Source organism: Lagenorhynchus albirostris, chromosome 7, assembly GCF_949774975.1.
Source record: "Lagenorhynchus albirostris chromosome 7, mLagAlb1.1, whole genome shotgun sequence".
NCBI lineage: Eukaryota > Metazoa > Chordata > Mammalia > Artiodactyla > Delphinidae > Lagenorhynchus > Lagenorhynchus albirostris.
Window position 1 is genome coordinate 7039244 of NC_083101.1, and position 18631 is coordinate 7057874.

Consider the following 18631-nt stretch of genomic DNA (forward strand, 5'->3'; position numbering starts at 1 on the left):
AGCTCAGGTTCTCACACGGAGACACCAGACAATGAACAGGGGCTCAGCCCACGGGATGATCATGCAGGGTGGTCAGGGAGGCCCCTCAGACAGGCTGGTCTTGGAGCTCAGACCTGAAGCCTGGGAAGGAGGAGAGAAGACAGATCCTTTCCTTACAGACTGAGGGCGAGAGGGTTCCTGACAGCCAGTTCCTGCTGGATAAAAGGATCCCCAGCCCGAAGAGCCAAGTGTCGTGCTTAAAAGGTCCCCCTCAATCCCCCCCAGCCTTTTTTTGGAGGGGGAGGTGTTGGCAATGACTTCTTTATTGAAGTATAGTTGATGTACAATATTATATAAGTTGCAGGTGTACAATATAGTGACTGACAACTTTTAAAGGTTCTGCCCAATTTACAGGTATTATAAAATATTGTAATCCCTCCAGCTTTTTAAGATTTTTGTTATTAATAATAACACACGAGGGCTTCCCTGGTGGCTCAGTGGTTGAGAGTCCGCCTGCCGATGCAGGGGACACGGGTTCGTGCCCCGGTCCGGGAAGATCCCACATGCCGCGGAGCGACTGGGCCTGTGAGCCATGGCCGCTGAGCCTGCGCGTCTGGAGCCTGTGCTCCGCAGCGGGAGAGGCCACAGCAGTGAGAGGCCCGTGTACCGCAAAAAAATAAAAAATAAAAAAAATAATAACACACGGGTAACGTTTGTTGAGCACTTACCATGAGTCCACGTCCTCCATGCTTTGCGGGGTTAACATGCTCAGACCACACAGCTGGACGGGGCAGCGGGGCAATGCCTACACAGCAGCTGGCAGCAGGCAGAGCCAGTGAGCCGCGGACCAGCCTGGACCCCCGTGTTGGCGCCTCCTGGGACCTCTCCTAAGGGGAGGAGGGAGTTAGGGCACAGGCTGGAGACTGGGGCAGGGAGGAGCCCTTCCCGCCTCACCCCTACACCATCAGACCCCGAAGCCCCTCTGGCCATCAGGCCCCACCCTTTCCCTCTAAGGAAGGAGAAGCTGAGGCCCCCCCAGGAGACTCAGATCTCCCAACTCCCACCCCAATGCTCTCCCCATGCTGCCGGCCCATCCCTCAGAGCTCCCTATCCAGGAAAGCCCCCCCCCACAGCCCCTCCCATGACCGATGTGCAGAGGATGCGTTGGGACGGGTGGGGAAAAGGGAGCCAAAGCTCTGCTCTGAGACCAAGAGCCAGACCTGGGCGCCCAGCAGCCCTCTAGGGCCACCCACGTGTGTCCACACAGCGACCTCTCCCTCCACATACCATCACCCCCACCCCGAAGTGTCTCCTTCGATGCCACTGTGTGCCCGAGAGGTTGCAAAGGGGAGGGGGCCGCCTGGTCAAAGGAGACCCCTGCAGCATGGAGTGGCGCGGTGGACAGCAGATCCAGCGAAGGCAGGGTCCCGGGGTTCCAGGCTCACCCGGTGACCTTGAGTGGCTGTTCCTTCCAAGGCCCATACACACTGTCCAGACTCCTGGGCCCCTCGCTGTCCCCCAGCCCCTTCCCTCCACAACACACTCCCATTTCTCCACACCCTTCTCCTTCCAAACGACTAGGACTGGGTAACCAGAAGTGACTCCACCAGCCCTAGACCTCTCGCCATGTGAGTTGAAGTCAGGCCCATTCCCCAGCTCACTGGCTGTATGACCTTGAACACATCACTGGCCCTCTCTGATCAGCTTCCTCACCTTAAAATGGGGGTCACGTCAGCCCCAAGCCTGCAGGGCTGTTGGAGGAGGGGGAGTCCCAGAAGATGCACTGAGCACAGACACAACACCAAGTGCCTGAACCCCTCCTGCCAAACTCGTCACCACCTTTGGGGCAAACTTAACAGAACGAGTATCAACCGGGTCTCCTGACTGACGAGAGAGCAAAACTCTACCCATGGCTCCCAGTCCTGACCCAGCCCTTCAGGTACGACCTTCGCTACGTTTACTCAATCTGAATCATTGTATTATTTGATATTTTTCTTTAGACGAATTCACTATTCTCACCTAAATAAATGAGGCTATCCAGGAACCCTATATGATTACTGTAAGTGGAAAATTAAGATCCCTTGCCATAAATAGAAGATAAAAGTAAAGATAAATTACAATTAAAATAAAACAGTGTTAACAAAATCTATCTGGCTATCGTTGCCTGCCACAGTGCTTTGTTATAAAGGGTTAGGGAGTGTGAGCTTCTCCTCCAGGAAACTGAGGGAGAGTGCAGAAGGGAGTCTGTGGGGCTCCTGGAATCACCCCCTCCTACGTCACCGGGGCTGCACGCACAACTGGGAAACCTCAACCAGTGGGGGACACCCCCGGGCCATTGAGCCAGGGATGGGGCTCCCTGCAAGGTAGGGACCCAACCTCATTTACTGCTGACAGGTACCGTCATTACCTCCCTGCCAGAGGCGAGTACCACTGTGGTCCTGTTACAGAGGAGGACACCCAAGTCCTGGGCGGGGTGAGCCTGGCCCATGGCCTCCTGCTGGAAGTGGGGGGACCACAGCCCTCAACCATCTGCTCCCTGCATGGCCAGTCCGTTCTCTACAAAGTCTCCACATTTTGGGGGGCTCCCTTCCACTGGATACCCTCCCCACCTGGCACCCCATGTTCAACCCCACCCACCAGGGGGCCCCTCCTCCAGCCGCAGTGGCTCCCCCCACTCCTGGAGGGTGGGGTCACCGTCCCACTGAGGATCATGGGGTCTGCTGGGCTGTTCTGCTCTTTGGGACCCAGCACTCTCTGCAAGCAGGGCCCTGCTGACCGTTGTCCCCTCCACACAGACAACGCAGCCCAGCGCCTTGGCCAGAGATGGAGGGGAAGGAGGCCACCCCCCCAAATCCTCACAAACTACCCTCTTGATTTCTAAGTGAAGTAGGTAAGTCGGATCACAAACCTCCCATAAGCTAACCATTTCCTTTATGAGAACGCAAGGATAAATCTCAGAAAGGGATGCGTGAATGAAAATGGGTGACGGTGATAAAGGGGGTAAGAAGCTCACGAGGGTGCCTGGACGGTCCCCGAACAGTCCTTTGGGTGGGAGGCCAGCCAAGATGGAGGGGACGCTTCGTGAGGAAAGGAATGGCAGCTATTTGTCCCATCTCGCCCCCCCCAGAACGAGGAGGCAGAGACAGTCCGTGCTCTGCACTGGCTGGCCGTGTCAGGGCCCAGACAGGCAGGCTGGTGGCACATGTCACAGGCGGCCAATCTGTCACTCAGCCCAAGTGCAGGCCGTGAGGCCTCTGTCCACATGGGTCCCACTGGGCCATGACCTCCTTCTGAAGCCCATAATGTTCCTTACTCTGACCCCACAACTTCCCTGGTTCCCCTCAGAGCAGCCCAGACACTCTCTGACCCGAGAGCATCCCTAACCCCTTATAAAATGCGGTGAGCCCTGGGTGGAGAGAAGGTGGTGTGGGGTCGGGGTGGGGGGCTCTTAAGCAGTCCTGCTGGGCTGGGGCCGCTCAGACCCAGTCTGCAGAGTGTCTGCCTTAGATGCAACTTGCAGGATGAATTCAAAGGTGAGCCCAGCCCTTTGCAGCCTAGAACAGTGATTCTGCAAGTGAGGGCCTGGCCAGGGGCGGTGGGCAGACCCCCTGCCTGCATGCAGACCCCTTATGAGAAACGCTCAGTCCCAGGACCCCACCCCCAGGGTCCTCAGAGCCGTCCTGCTCTGATCAGGGAGCAGGAAAGCAGGAGGGCCAGCAGTTGCAAAGGGCAGCCCCCAGGCATCCCACCTCACCCTTCAGGTCACCGTGAGCAATTGCACCTTGACTCCTAGGTCTTAGCCTCAAGGTCACATCTAGGCAAGCGAAAGGGGAAACCCCCCCCCAAAGGATTCCCTAGGGCAGAATGACTAAAAAGCAAGGACAATCACCGTGAAATAGAGATGGCAAGCGGAAAGTGTTCTCCTAAAACATCTAAGTGCTCTGGGGCTGGCAAGGAGGAGACACGGGTGGGGGTGGTGGTGGTGGTGAGGAGAACAGGGGTTTTGGTGCTACCTAGAGCTGGGTGCAAATCTCAGCTCCACCGGAGCCAGTTGTGTGACTTTAGGCAAGTGACCTCCCTTCTCTGAGCTTCGGTTTCCTCCTCTGCAAAATAGTCAAGACAATAGCACTGACCGAACACAGGTTTTCTGTAGATTTCCATACATTTGTGTGGAAAGCTCACGATGCCTGGGATATGCAGATAAAATTGGCATAGGTGACAGCATTACCATTATGGAATGTCACGTACAGACAAATATTGGCAGGTATTAAACGTATAAGAAAATTGTAAGTAAAGAAACTTAAAGCTGAGAATTCCTATGCATTAATTCAGTTTGGTCTGCAGATTGGAACAGATTCCTGCAGCTCTATTTCTGTTCAGCTCCTGGTGCCCTGTCATGTCAGAAGTGAGAAGCGAGCCTTGCGGCTATCTGGGGAAGCACGTGCTGAAGGGGCCCTTGAGTCCCCGCCCAGGCTCCGAGCTTCAATCCGGGTACCTCGACTCCCAGAGTGGGACAAGTGGCCGCCCCCTCCTCAAAGCAGAGGTGAGAAGCCTGAGGGACCTAAACCAGCCTGCCAGCGCTTACAAGGCAGGGCTTTCTGGAGCTTGGTTGCCTTGAAGAGGGGCGTGGTCACAAGGGGCGTGGTCTCTACTCCCTCTGCCACGCCCACCGGGTGAAGGGAGGGACCCGGGAGGGTAACCAGGACCAATAGAGGAGATCCACACAGGATTAGGAGGATCTGGGGGCACCCCTGGGGCACCTCCTTTGCAGAAGAGAGCTGGCAAGCAGACGGAAGAATTCCTGAGGCTGCACACCTGGCCAAGGGGGAGAGGCCGGGGGCCAGGTGCAACCTGGGCAGGCAGAGAGCGGGAGGAAGCTGGGCCCCGCTCCGGTGCAGGGCAGAGCCTCCCAGGGAAGGCCAGTCGTCTGTTCCTCACTTATTCATTCATCCAATTTGTAGCAATGTGTGGTCTGGGTGCGGGCCCCGGTGCCAGGGGAGGCGGCTGAAACCAAACACACGGCCCTGCCCTCACAGGACTCAGAAAGGGGCAGCAAGGTAAGGGAGAGGTGGGATCAGATCGGGCCTGGGCGACGAGGACGTCGAGTCTCCCTCTCCCTGACATGAGAAGCCACTGGAGGATTCTGAGCCTGCAAGAGACAAGATTGGACTTGCATTTTAAAAGAATGGTTTGGCCTACAGTGTGGAGAATAGGCTGAAGGGGAACAGAGGGTGAAGCCGGGAGAAGGTCAGTTAAAACAGAGGAGCGGGGATGGCAGCTGCCCCCCCCCCCGGGTCCCAGGAGGCCAGGAGAAGGGGCCAGGCTCCTGGTGTGTTTCGGGTTAGGGCTGACAAGACTCGCTGGTCTGGATGAGGATGTGAGAGAGACAGGAGTCAGGGACAACTCCAAGAGTTTTGACTTCAGAAAACGAAAGCATAGTGTTTCCATTGGCTCTGGGGGGCAGGTTTGGGGTTAGCTGGTGGGAGAGACACTGTTTGCAACCAGCGAAGTGTGAGGGGCCATGAGCCATCCCTCGGAGATGCTGGGGAGGCCATGGGATGTGCAGGCCTGGAGTTCAGGGGAGGGGCCGGCTGGAGGCAGGCATCTGGGGGATGTCCCTGCAAATCTGGTTCTCAGCCATGACCCAAGAGACCACCCAGGGAGAGCTGCAGACAGACAAGGGAAGAGGGGTCAGGACCGAGTCCTGGGGCAGGTCCAGGTTAACAGGGAGAAGAAAGCAAGAGGAAAGGTGGGAAGTCAAGAGAAGGGAGTATTCGGAGATGGAGGGAGTGACTGGCTGGGTCCATTGCTGCTGGCAAGTGGACCAAGGGTAACCTTTGGGGTCAGCAACATGGTGATCAGCCCTGAACTTGGCAAAGGCTGTTTGGGTAGAGGGGCGGGAGCCTGACTGCAGCGGGCTCAGGAGATCACAGAAGGGGGCGCGTAGAGAGACCTCACTAAGACCACCCTGACAAGGAAGTGTGCCGGAAGAGGGTCGGATAAACAGCGCTGAAGCTGGGGTGGGAGGATTGTAGGGTCAAGGGGTGGCTGTTTTAAATATGGGAGGCATTCCAGCGTGTTTGTTGCCTGCTGATGGGGACAACCCAAGAGAGGGGATGTGAGAGAGGTGGTGCAGAGCTGTAGAGAAGCCTGGAGTAGGTAAATGGAGAAGAGAAGATGCAGAAGGCCCCTCACCAGTTCCACTGCCTGGGGGCCAGAGCACGAGAGGCAGCACGCCGGACTCCACCGGGACAAGGACTTGGCGAGAAAATAGGAGGAGGGAAAGGGCAGGGGTCTGAGGGTGGATGCAACAGAGACATTCGCCTGTAACCTGAGTGAGGACAGACAGAGGCAGTGGGGGAAGGACAAGGAAAAGGGGCCAAAGATGGCAGGGGGCAAGGAATTATCGGACTCAAGGTCGCAGAGGGAGTGTGTGGAAAGGCAGGAGTCGGAGAACAGGGAGCTGGAAACGGAGACTCCAGGTGGGCGAGGGCATTCCTGGAGAAGCCCAGATCGAGGTGTGGCCTTGGAAATGGCAGCTGGGGTAGGGGCTGAAAGGTCTTTGGAGCAGAGAGTTTTGGGGAACGGAGAGGTTAGACCAGGTGAGGGGAGGACGCCCCGCTTATCACGGAGATCTCGGCCTTCCCTGGAGTCAGGAATATTCCTGGCATCCTGGCCCCAGCTGCAGAGCAGAGGCTGCCTGAGGCCCCCATGCAGACCACCCTGTCCCCCTAAGCAAGGACATCTCTTGATGGTGGCTTCTGGCAAAGGCAATCTTCGAAGTTTTGTTTTGTTTTGTTTGTAAAATACACAAAACACATTTACCATCTCAACCATTTTCAAGTATAAGTTCAGTGGCATTAAGTACATTCACATGGTTGTGTCACCCATCTCCAGAACATCTTCCCAACTGAGCCTCTGTCCCCATTAAACGACTCTCCACTCCCTCCTCCCCCAGCCCCGGGCAACCACCATTCTACTATCCAACCCTAGGAACTTGAGGACTCTAGGTACGGCATATACCTGGAATCATAGTTTTTTTTTTTCTGGTGGCTGGCTTATGTCACTTAGTATAACGTCCTCCAGGTTCCTGCATGTTGTAGCAGGTATCAGAATTCCCTTCCTTTTTAAGGCTGAATAATATTCCACTGTATGTATTTCCCACATTTCGTTTATCACTCATCTGTCAATGGACATTTGGGTTGCGTTTACCTCTTGGCTATTGTGAATGATGCTGCTATGAACCTGGGTGTACAAATCCCTCTTCAAGTGCCTGCTTTCAATTCTTTTGGGTATATACACAGAAGTAGGATGGCTGGATCATATGATAATTCTACGTTTAGCTATTTGAGGAACGGCCATACTGTTTTCTACAGCAGCTGTACAATTTTACATTTCTCCCAGCAGCACACAAGGGTTCCAATTTATCCACCTTCTCTCCAAAACTTTTTTTTTCCTGCTTTTTTTTTTCTTTTCTATTGGCCATCTGACATCAAAGTTCATTGACAAACATTGTCTCACTTGGTGAGGTGAGAGCATCCCAGGCGGAAGGGACGTAGAGAGACATCACTTGAGTGGAACAGGAGTCTGGAAGCTAGGCGGGGTTGGGGCAGAAACAGCAAGTGATAGACATGTTTGGTTGAAGGTCAGGAGTGTAATCAGAGACAAGGCTGGAAGTGTGGGTGGGTGAGGCTAAGCAGAAAGTGATGGGACCGCAGACGAGAGCACTGATTAATCCTTGGGTGAGGGGTACAGGTCGACTGGAGGGGAAGAGCTAGGAAGTTGGGAAGCCAGATAAGAGATGCTTAGAACAGTCTGGAAGAGAAGAGAGGACACTGCTGGGAGACAGCCACCACCATCAACTCCCACTGCTATGAAGCCTCATGGGGACCCAACCCCAAGCCAAACAAAGCCCTGCACCTCCATCATCTCCACATACCTGGTCAGGTGGGTACAGGATTACCCCAGTTTACAGGGGAGGAGACTGAGGCTCAGAGTGTAAGTAACTTGCCCAAGATCTCGAGCCAATAAGTAGCAGAGCTGGAACTCAAACTCCAATCTGTTCTCCATCATTCCACAAGCATTTATCGAGCACCTACTGTGTACCAGGCCCCACGTCGAGAGCTGTTTGACACTAAATCCATTGTTCTTACCAGCAACTCTACACCAGCACAAACAGTGGTCAACCTCCAAGCCACTCTAAGACACAATGCATGAAGGTAATCTACCAGGACACAGAGAAACTGGAGAACAACAAGAAATTGGAGGGAATTCCCTGGCAGTCCAGTGGTTAGGACTCCAAGCTTTCACTGACGAGGGCACAGGTTCAATCCCTGGTCGGGAAGTTAAGACCCCACAAGCCGTGCAGCACTGCCAAAAATAAATAAATAAAAAGTACAGCTGAAAAAAAGAAAGAAAGAACTTGGAGAAAGTGGCTAAACCATGTGGGCTATTTTATCACACGCATTTGAACTCATCCAACGCAGAATCTTCTGGATCCAGGAAACGGTTGATGGCCAACACAAGAGGGGAGAAGAGGAGTGCCAAGAAATTACAGACCATTCAGAGCCTCCCCTCCCAGCAGATAAGCTGATGGTCACCCAGGGATGGGAGTCTGCAAAAACAGGAGAGGGTGGGAAGGCTTCACTCACAGGCAATTGGAATAATTGTAGGTCAAAATCAACCAAATTTTGTTGGCAAGCTCCTACGGTTCAATCTAATACAAAACGATGTCGTGTCACTTTCACTGGCTTTCATTCCTTCACCCAACATTCGGTGAGTTCCTACCAAGTGCCAACAGTGGGAACACAGAGAGGAACAAAGCACGTTTGACTCCTGTCCTCGTGAAGCTGTGGTCTGCTGAGGGTCACAGACGTAAAACACATAGTCACAAGTGTAATTGCGGGCGGGGGGGCTACCCATCTGGGGCATCAGGAACAGCAATGAAGTATAGGCCAGGCTGAGACCCAAAGCATGAGTAGGAAATGCCCCAGCAAGGGCGTAGGAGGGAAAGTGTTCCAGAAGAAGAAATCAAGGTCCAGGAGCCTTTGGAGGAACAGACAGGGTTCACTGAGTGAGTAGACAGGCTGCCAGATAAAGGGAGACCAGGGTTTTCATCTGTTTAGACTTTCAAAGGTCAAGGCAAATAGGGCTTACCATCAAAAACATTTTAACAGGCGTAGAATCTTTGAAATGTTTCCTGCTGTGTTCTCCCTTTTGCTAACCCAGTATTTTTTTTTCCTCTCTCTCGAATTGCCACCACCATGAAACTTAAACCATGAGGCTTTCGCCCCATGAAGGGATGGTGGATAACATCTGTAGCACAGAGTAGATTTGTTGCCAGACAGTGCGGGGGTGTGGAAGGCCCTTTGAAGGCAGAAGGAGAGATGGTCAGAGGGTCCTAGGGCAGCAGAACGATTAAGACAGGTTTAGGGGATGTGAGGATATCCAAGGTGGTGCCTGTGCGCCGCCCCCCCCGACCAGATTGTGTCCACATTGGGCCAGACACTGCACATGGCAAGGCTGCAGGAGAGTGGAAATGGCTGCAGGTCCCCAGGCAGGTGGAACTGAGGACAGTCTCATAATAGGGACCCTCACTGCCACACTGAGTCGAGGGAGCCCAGGAGCTGAGAAGGTCCAGGGACGGTATTATGGATTGAATTGTATTCCCCAAAAAAGCTATGTTGAGGTCCCCACCACCCCCGACCTGTACTTGTGATTGTGAACTTGGAAATAGGCTCTTTGAAGATGTAATCGAATTAGGATGAGGACATTAGGATAGGCATCCTGGTATGACTGATGTCCTTATAAGAAGAGGAGGAGATGCAGGCAGAGATTGGAGTGAGGCAGACGCAAGCCTGGGGCTTCCAGAGTGGGAAGAGACAAGGAAGGATCCTCCCCTAGAGGCTTCAGAGGAAGTATGGCATGGGCAACACCTTCCTCTCAGACTTCTAGACTCCAGAATAAGTAAATATCTGCTGTTTGAAGCTACCCAGTCTGGGGCGCTTCCTTACAGCAGCCCTAGTAAACCCACACAGATGAGAAGAGGCTTGACTCTGAGATGCGAAGCGTGGTACAAAGCAAGACCCAGAATTACCATCCTCGAAAGTCAGCAGGATGCCCAAAGACCAGTGCGTACCGAGCCAGCCACACCTGAGCAGGTGCAGTGAGTAGGGCGAGACACCCTTTCCTCAACCCCTTTAGACCACATAAGCTTCCAGACACCACCTACAAAAGGAAACGGAAATAAGATGGCCTGCGTGTAGAGGAATCGCCCTTACAAAGAGTCAGGGCTTTGAATTGACCAGATATTTGCCTGGAAGAGACTGTCTTACAAAGGCAGAGACGACTTTCAGTATGTCACCTCACCTCGTCCACTGCCAAGACACCAGTGGGAAAGGGGACACAAGGGCAAAAGGAGACCAATTCTAGAATAATCAAGGTTTTCCACACACTTTCGTCCAAGAATGTACATTTCATCCCACTACACTCATTTTTATAGATAGTGTCTATGGAATTGGGGCACCTCCTTAAGCTCGGGTGAAGGAGAGGCTCAGAGACAGGAAACAGAGGTGGGATGAACTGGTCCATCTCCAGATCAGGTGACCTGATTTATCATGAGGATGTTCACTGGAGCCTGACTTAGAAAAGCAAAATGGCGGAAGCAACCTAAATATCCAACCTTATGGGATTGAGTAAATAAATAATTATCATGGACTACCATTAAAACCACGCTCTCCAAGATTGTTTAACAATATAGGAGAAGGTTGCTGTAAATGGTAATAATAACAAATACAATAATAATAATAACCAACACAAATCAGCCTAAAAACTGTATCTACAGTATGATTCCAATATTTATGTGATGTTACTGTATCAGGCTAACTGCTTTAACAAACAATGCCCAGAGTCCAATGACAACACAGCCAAGGTTCATTCCACCCTATGGAACTATCAGGGGGAGGTAGGGTCTCCGCTGGGTCATTCGGGAGCTCAGGAGCCTTCCGACTAGTGGTCTAACTGCCCCCTAGGGTCTTGAAGTCCTTCACTAAGTCCTTCCCATCCCATGAGCAACAAGAGAAGAGAGAAAGCATGGAAGATCAGAAGAGGTTATGGTCCAGGCACAGAAGGGCGTGACATCACTCCCTCCCACATTCCATTGGTCAGAACTCAATCACATGCCACCCCACCTGCAGGGGAGGCTGGGAAATGTAGTCTAGCTGCCTGCCATGAAGAGAAGGGAAACAGGATTTGCTGAACACATTAAATCTGCCACAGTTAATATGAATTGAAAAAAATACTGCAAAGAAATCACTACATTTTAATGGTAATCATTTCTGGGTGGTGAAATTAGAGCCATTTAAAATTTTTTTATATTTATGTCACTTTGAATTTTCCAAATTTTCTGAAATAAACGTTTAGTACTTCTCCAGAGAGAAAAAATAATAATGTAATTTAATAATTGACAAAATCGTCCCCAGGCTTCCTGTGGGGTTTGGACAGGCTTGTTTAGTAGTCAGGCTTCAGGGTCAGACTTACAGGTTATATGATGTAAAGAAAGTTACATCACCTTCTGAAGTCTTCAAGTCTCCGCATCTGTAAAATGGAAAATAAAAATACATGTCAGAGTCGGTGGGAGAATTAAATGAGAAAACGTGTGGGATACCCTTCGCCTGGTGCCTGGCATGGAGTAAACCCGCAGCAAACAAACGGCAGCTGTTTTCCTTTCTGGCAGCCACACCGCCTCCCCCAGGTCTCTGTGCCTTCTCACTCCCCAGACCGTCAGCACCACCTCCCGTGACTCTCTCACCTACGACCCTGTTCTATTTCAGAGGGACATAAACAATAAGAATATCCAGGGACTGGGACTTCCCTGGTGGCGCAGTGGTTAAGAATCCGCCTGCCAACGCAGGGGACACAGGTTCAATCCCTGGTCCGGGAAGATCCCACGTGCCGAGGAGCAACTAAGCCCGTGCGCCACAACTACTGAGCCTGCGCTCTAGAGCCCGCGAGCCACAACTACTGAGCCCGTGCGCCTGGAGCCTGTGCTCCGCAACAAGAGAAGCCACCGCAATGAGAAGCCCGCGCACCGGCAACGAAGAGTAGCCCCCGCTCGCCGCAGCTAGAGAAAGCCAGCCCGCGTGCGGCAACGAAGACACAACGCAACCAAAAAATAATTAATTATTTTAAAAAAAGAATATCCAGGGACTGCCACCACCGCCCCACCCCAGCACCTGGTCCACCCCCTCTGCCCCCTCCTGCTCCCAGAGATGCCCAACCCTGCCGTGGGCATCAGATCCCACCTCCTGCCCTCAGGGACGTGCCTCACCCCAGCCACTCCGCCTTCCCTCCCACTTCATCAGCTTTCCCTTCCCTGCTGGATAATTCTCACCCGCATACGAACGCGCGGTAACTACTCTCATCTTTGCAAAACCTCTGACTGCATGTCTCCCTCCAGCTATCACCCCATTTCTCAGCTCCCTTTTATTACAAAATTTATCAAAAGACTTATCTGCCTGCTGTCCCTGCTTCTCATCCCAGTCTCCCAAAACCTACTGCAAACAGGCTTCATCCCTCCCACTCCACCAACACCGGTCCGGTCTAGGTCACCAATGTTCTCCCCGTTGCTAAGCTGATGGTCCGTTTCCTTCCACCTCTTATTTGACCAGAAGCAGCCCTGGCGCTGACCATCACTCCCCGCCCCCAATACCGAAGGCACATTCTCCTGATTCCCCTCCACCTCCCCGCCGCCACTCCTCAATCTTCTTTGCTGGTTCCTCCTCATGTCTTAGACCTCTTAATATTGGAATGACCAAGACTTAGTCTTTTGACCCCAATAATGGGTTCAGTTGTGTCCCCAAAAAATATATGCAGAGAGATATTATTCAGTCTTTAAAAGGAAGGAAATCCTGACTCATGCTGCAATGTGGATGAACCCTGAGGACATGATGCAAAGAGAAATAAGCCAGTTGCAAAAGGACAAACCCTGTATGATTCTGCTTATGTAAGGAACCTAGAGTAGTCAAATTCACAGAGACAAGAGTAGAATGGTGGTTGCCAGGGCCTGGGGGAGGGGAGGATGGGGAGTTAAGTGTTGAATGGGGACAGTTTCAGTTTTGTAAAATGAAAAGAGTTCTGTGGATGGATGGCGAGGATGGTTGCATAAAAACGTGACTGTACTTAATGCCACAGAACTGTACACTTTAAAATGGTTAGGATGGTAAATTTTATGTCTTGGGTATTTTTCCACAATATACAAAAAAGACAACCTAAAAAGATTTTTAATAAAATTTTTTTTTAAGATATATTGAAGTCCTACACCCCACCCCCTGGAACCTGGGAATGCGACCCTGTTTGGAAATAGGATCGTGCAGGTGTAATTAGTTAAGATGACATCATACATGAGTCAGGTGGGCCTTTATCCAATATGACTGGTGTCCTTATAAGAAGAAGACAGGGCTTCCCTGGTGGCGCAGTGGTTGAGAGTCCGCCTGCCGATGCAGGGGACACGGGTTCGTGCCCCGGTCCGGGAAGATCCCGCATGCCGCGGAGCGGCTGGGCGCGTGAGCCATGGCCGCTGAGCCTGCGCGTCCGGAGCCTGTGCTCCGCAACGGGAGAGGCCCGCGTACCGCAAAAAAGAACAGAGACACACAGGGAGAGATCAGATGGCATGTGACGACCAAGGCAGAGGTCAGAGTGATGCAGCTGCAAGCCAGGGACTGCCGGCCACCACCCAAAGCCAGGAAGAGGCAAGGAAGGGTTCTCTCCAGAGTCCCGAGGAAGCACGGCCCTGCTGACTCCTTGGTCTCAGACTTGTAGTCTCTCCTGAACTGTAAGAGAAGCACTTTCTGTTGTTTTAAGTTACCAGCTTCGGTACTCTGTTACAGCAGTTTCTAGGAAACAATACAGGCTCCCCCTCTTTTCTCACTTCCTAGGTGGTCTCATCCAATCTGGAGCCTTCCAGTGTCCCTCTAGAATCAGGGGGCCCACATTCACATCACCACCCAGCCCTCCCCACTGAAACCAGAAGCATCTTGTCAATGGCTACCTAGTGGTCTAACCTGCATCTCAGATAACACAGGGAGCTCAGCTGGTGCTCTGTGACAACCTAGATGGGTGGGATGGGGGTGGGGAGGGGGGAGAGACCCAAGAGGGGGGGATATATGTATACATATAGCTGATTCACTTCGTTATATAGCAGAAACTAACACAACATTTTAAAGCGATTATATGCCAATTAAAAAAAATGCCTAGGGCTTCCCTGGTGGCACAGTGGTTGAGAGTCTGCCTGCTGATGCGGGAGACATGGGTTCGTGCCCCGGTCCGGGAAGATCCCACATGCCGCGGAGCAGCTGGGCCCGTGAGCCATGGCCGCTGAGCCTGCGCATCCAGAGCCTGTCCGCAACGGGAGAGGCCCGCGTACCGCACACAAAAAAAAAAAAAGCCTAAAAGGAACTTCTGTTCTTCCCCCCAAAACTTGCTTTCTCATCTCAGCTAATGGCTCGTCATCCAGCAAGTGGCCCCAGGGCCCAGAACTCGGGTCAGCCTTGACTCTGCCTTTTCTCAAAAACTCTCCTCCATCAGCTAATACTGGCAGCTCCACCTTCAAAATCAATCCCAAACCCAGTTCCTTCTCATCTGCCACCTCCCCCGACCCTCCTCCTGCAGTCCCTGCAGTCCTCAGTATTCCCAGCACAGCAGCGGGGGCGGGGGGGGGCAGTGGGGGGATCCTTTTAAAATGTAAATCAGATTATGTCCTGCTCAAAATCCTACAGTGGTGTCCCACCTCTCTCCAGGTTAAAGCCCCAAGTGGCTGCTAAGCCTCTCCTCCCTCATCTCCTGGCGCCACTGACACCCCTCTTGCCATCCCCACTCCAGCCACACAGGCCGCCTTCCTGTCCCTCAAGTCCCACCTGGGGCCTTCACACTTACTGTTCCCTCTACTGGTCACTCTTCCGCCAGACATTCAACTTGCCCTTCACCCATCCCCCCGAGTCTTTGGTGAAATGTCCCTTTACCTCCAAGGTTTCCAGGGTCTCCTTCGTTCACATCACAAACCACTTCCCAGCACTCCCGCTGCCCTCCGTCAATTTCTCTCCATAGCCTCTATCACCTCTAATAAAGTGTACAACCTACTCACTTCTTGCTTACTTTCCACCTCCCTGCACCAGAATTCAAGCCCCTGAAGGCACGATCTTTTGTCTCTTTTTTTCCCTGCTGTATCCCAGTGCTTAGAACGTGTCTAGCACAGAGCACTGCTCCGTAGGGGGTGGAAGGATGGATGGATTTTCTGAATAATGCCCACATTTTTTTCATTGGCAATTTCAACTCCAGAAAGGGGTTAAATCAGATGGAGGAGCAAAGGGCCCCTTTTCTTGCTTGAAAGCTGAGTTTAGATTTTTCCCCATAAGATTTAAGGTCATTTCAGACTCCACTGAACTGACTTCTTTTTTTAAAATATTTATTTATTTGGCTGCGTTGGGTCTTCTTTGCGGCATGCAGATCTTCCGTTGCGGCACACAGGTTCTCTAGTTGTGGCGCGCAGGCTGTAGCGCTCGGGCCTAGTTGCTCCGAGACATGCGGGATCTTAGTTCCCCGACCAGGGATCGAACCTGCGTCCCTTGCATTGGCAGGTGGGTTCTTAACCACTGTACCACCAGGGAAGTCCCTGAACTGACTTCTGATCAGGGCTGGAGGGGAGCCTGTCCAGTGTTGTTTCTCCTCTGTGTAACTTATGATTCTTCTCCATCCTGGCTCCCACCAGGGATGCCCCTCACCTGCTGGACTGAACATGGCACCCCCTAGTCTAGGCCTGGGCAGCCAGCTACCCTCCTTGACCCCCATGATTACTCCCTGCCCTAACTCTGACCCTTCCCTAGTCCCATTCTACGTAGCTGTCTCAGTCTCGGCCCGGGGCCACCATTTACCAGTCATGTGACCTTGGGCGCGGCCTCCTCTAGCCTCAGTGCCCCCATCTGTAGAATGGAGAAACCAGTGGTCTTTATCTGATTCCAAGATGAAAATGAGAGTTGACAGTCCGTGCGCAGCACGGTGCCTGGAATCAGGGGTCACTCAATAAGCATTGCCTAGTTTTGAAATTATTACTATTGTGGATGAGTCTTTCCAAATGTTCACCCTTCCATATCCCTCACCCACTGATGTCCCATTAAGGGTTTTTACTATATGATTTATTAGTAATAATGGGGACCACACAGCCCAGTTCTTCTTTTTTTCTTTTTAACAATTTTGTTTTTTGGCCGTGCCGCGCAGCTTGCGAGATCTCAGTTCCCTGACCCAGGACGCCGGCGTTGAGAGCACCGAGTCCTGACCACTGGACAGCCAGGGAACTCCCACACACAGCCCAGGTCTCATTTACTAAGCACTCTTGTGCTGAGCGCTGTTTGCACCACCCAGCACATCTCAGAGCCCCCACGGTGCTCAAGCCCGCCTGCCTTGCCCTGTGTATGTTCTTTCTTCCAGCCTGTAGCTGGAATCCCCATCCTTCTCTTTTTCTTGCCCCCAACATCCAGGATTTCAACTAAACCAGTGGCCTAGGACTATAGGGTTTCTGAGGAGCCTCCCCTGGGCCCAGCCCTGTGGAGATGATGGAAGAAACAGGAAAAATGAAGCCCGTCTCTGAGATCCTGAAACTTACACATAGTTGTGGGGTGGGGTAGATTTGCACCCAGAACCACCAGGAAACAATTCAAGCCAATGGCAGGAACCGGATGGAATTCACCCTGGAGGTGGTGAGAGTTCTTCTTGGCCCCAGGCTTGCGGGAGGGTTCTGAGGCCCACATTCGGTCCCTCCGGCCCACCCCACCTGGCAGTGCACTTTGGAGGAAGGTCCTTAGCGTTCCTGGCTGCCTCTGCCTGTCTTGGGGATCCAGACACTCATGGCAAAAGGGAAGATGGAGCAGTACGTGCAGGTGACCTGATCCCCCAGCAGCAAGAGTTGCAAAACACTGACTGTTCTCGTCCCAACAGAGTGGTGCTTGGAGAACAGGATCCGGGGGCTTGTCCTCCTTGACGTCTAACACGCGGCACATTTTTCTCATTCACCGTTGTCTCCCCACTAGGATGTAAACCCCACAAGGATGGGAGTTTGTGTTTGTGTTTCCTCGGTGACTAGAACATGCCTGGTATGTGAGGGGATCTGTAGGGGTTGGATGAGTGAATGATTTCCCATTTGTCTTAAGTCCAGGCTGGGGACCTTCGGCTTAGTTCTGTGTCTAACCTGAGGGTTGGGAACAGCTGCTGGCTGCCCACCTTCCCATAAAACACAGCTAATGGCCATAAAGCTTTCCGGGCAGGACCGTTGTGGGGACGAAACATGACAATCCATGTAAGAACCTTGGCATTGACCTGGACACAGCAAGTGCTCAATGGTATCTGCCGCTGGTATTATTTGGGAGTTGATTTCCCACTCCTAATTTGGGGAGACTTCAGGCTGGCCATGTTGCGACCAAACCTCAGTTCCCCTTCAGCAAGAGGAGAATGTGATGTGGCCCCCACTAGGCATTGGGAGGATCCGGAAGGCCCACAGATGCCAGTTACTTAGAGCTTGGGTGTGATGCATGTTTTCCTTCTGGGATCTGCAAGGTAATGGTAACATTCTTGCACATTGTAAAGCGCTTTCAAATAGATGAAATGCTTCCTGTACGTTCTCTGGTCTCAGTTACGGAGGATGGGGCCGGGTGGGTAATTTCACGAATCCAAGCCCAGAGAGGGACCGTGACTCCCCCAAGGTCCCACAGCTCGTTGGTGGAGGAAGCCATGTTTCCTCCCACCTCCCCTGCCAAGTGGGTCAGCAGGAAGGAGAGGATGAGAGGAGGGTTCGCCTGCCTCTCCAGCTGGCCCACCATCCTTGCTGGGGCTGGACATGGCCGGAAGCTCCAGATGCGTCTCTGGGAGGGAAGGAGATGAGACTGGAGTGGTCGGAATATCGCCTCCTCAGAGGGTCCCTCCCGGATCAACATACTTAAAGTAGGTCCCCTGTGTTACTTTTCCGCCTTGTCACCTACAGTGCTCACTGCATTCTGTGACCCTTCTTTCCTCCCTACCTTGTCTTTCTTCTCTTGTTCAGGGTCTGCCTCTCCTACTGGGGAGCATCTTGTAAGGAGGCAGGGACCTGGGGAACCTTTGCCATCATTGCGCATCTGCCCCCTTGCACAGGCCGGGCACTTAGCAGCTGCTCGAGGCATATATTTTGGGGGTAAAGAGACACATTCGTCCATGAACTGGTGATAACATATACTTCATGGGACTGTTCTGAGCTTTCAGGGCGATGGTGCCTGAAAGCATAAGGCACTGGGCTCCTGGCACAGAGCAGGGGCTAAAGATGGTGGCTTGTGTCCCTCCCCTGGATCGGGAGCCTGAGTCACAAGTCCCCAGCACACCTGGCACAGCTTGGCAGTAAATCTGCTGAATGCTTGAATGAGAGATTCACAGGACGGGGAAATGGGGGTAGAGTCTTTGTGCTCAGTGATGGCTTTGTTGCCTAGGAACCCCCAAGCCCACCCTCAGAAGTGAGCAACTTTGTGGGTGAGGAATGGGGAGCAGAGGACCCAGGAAGTAGCCTCCACTGCAGGCGAGCAGGTTTGGAGAGGGGCTTGGGAGGGTTCTCAGCCTGGTAGGGCCCAAAGCCGGGAGA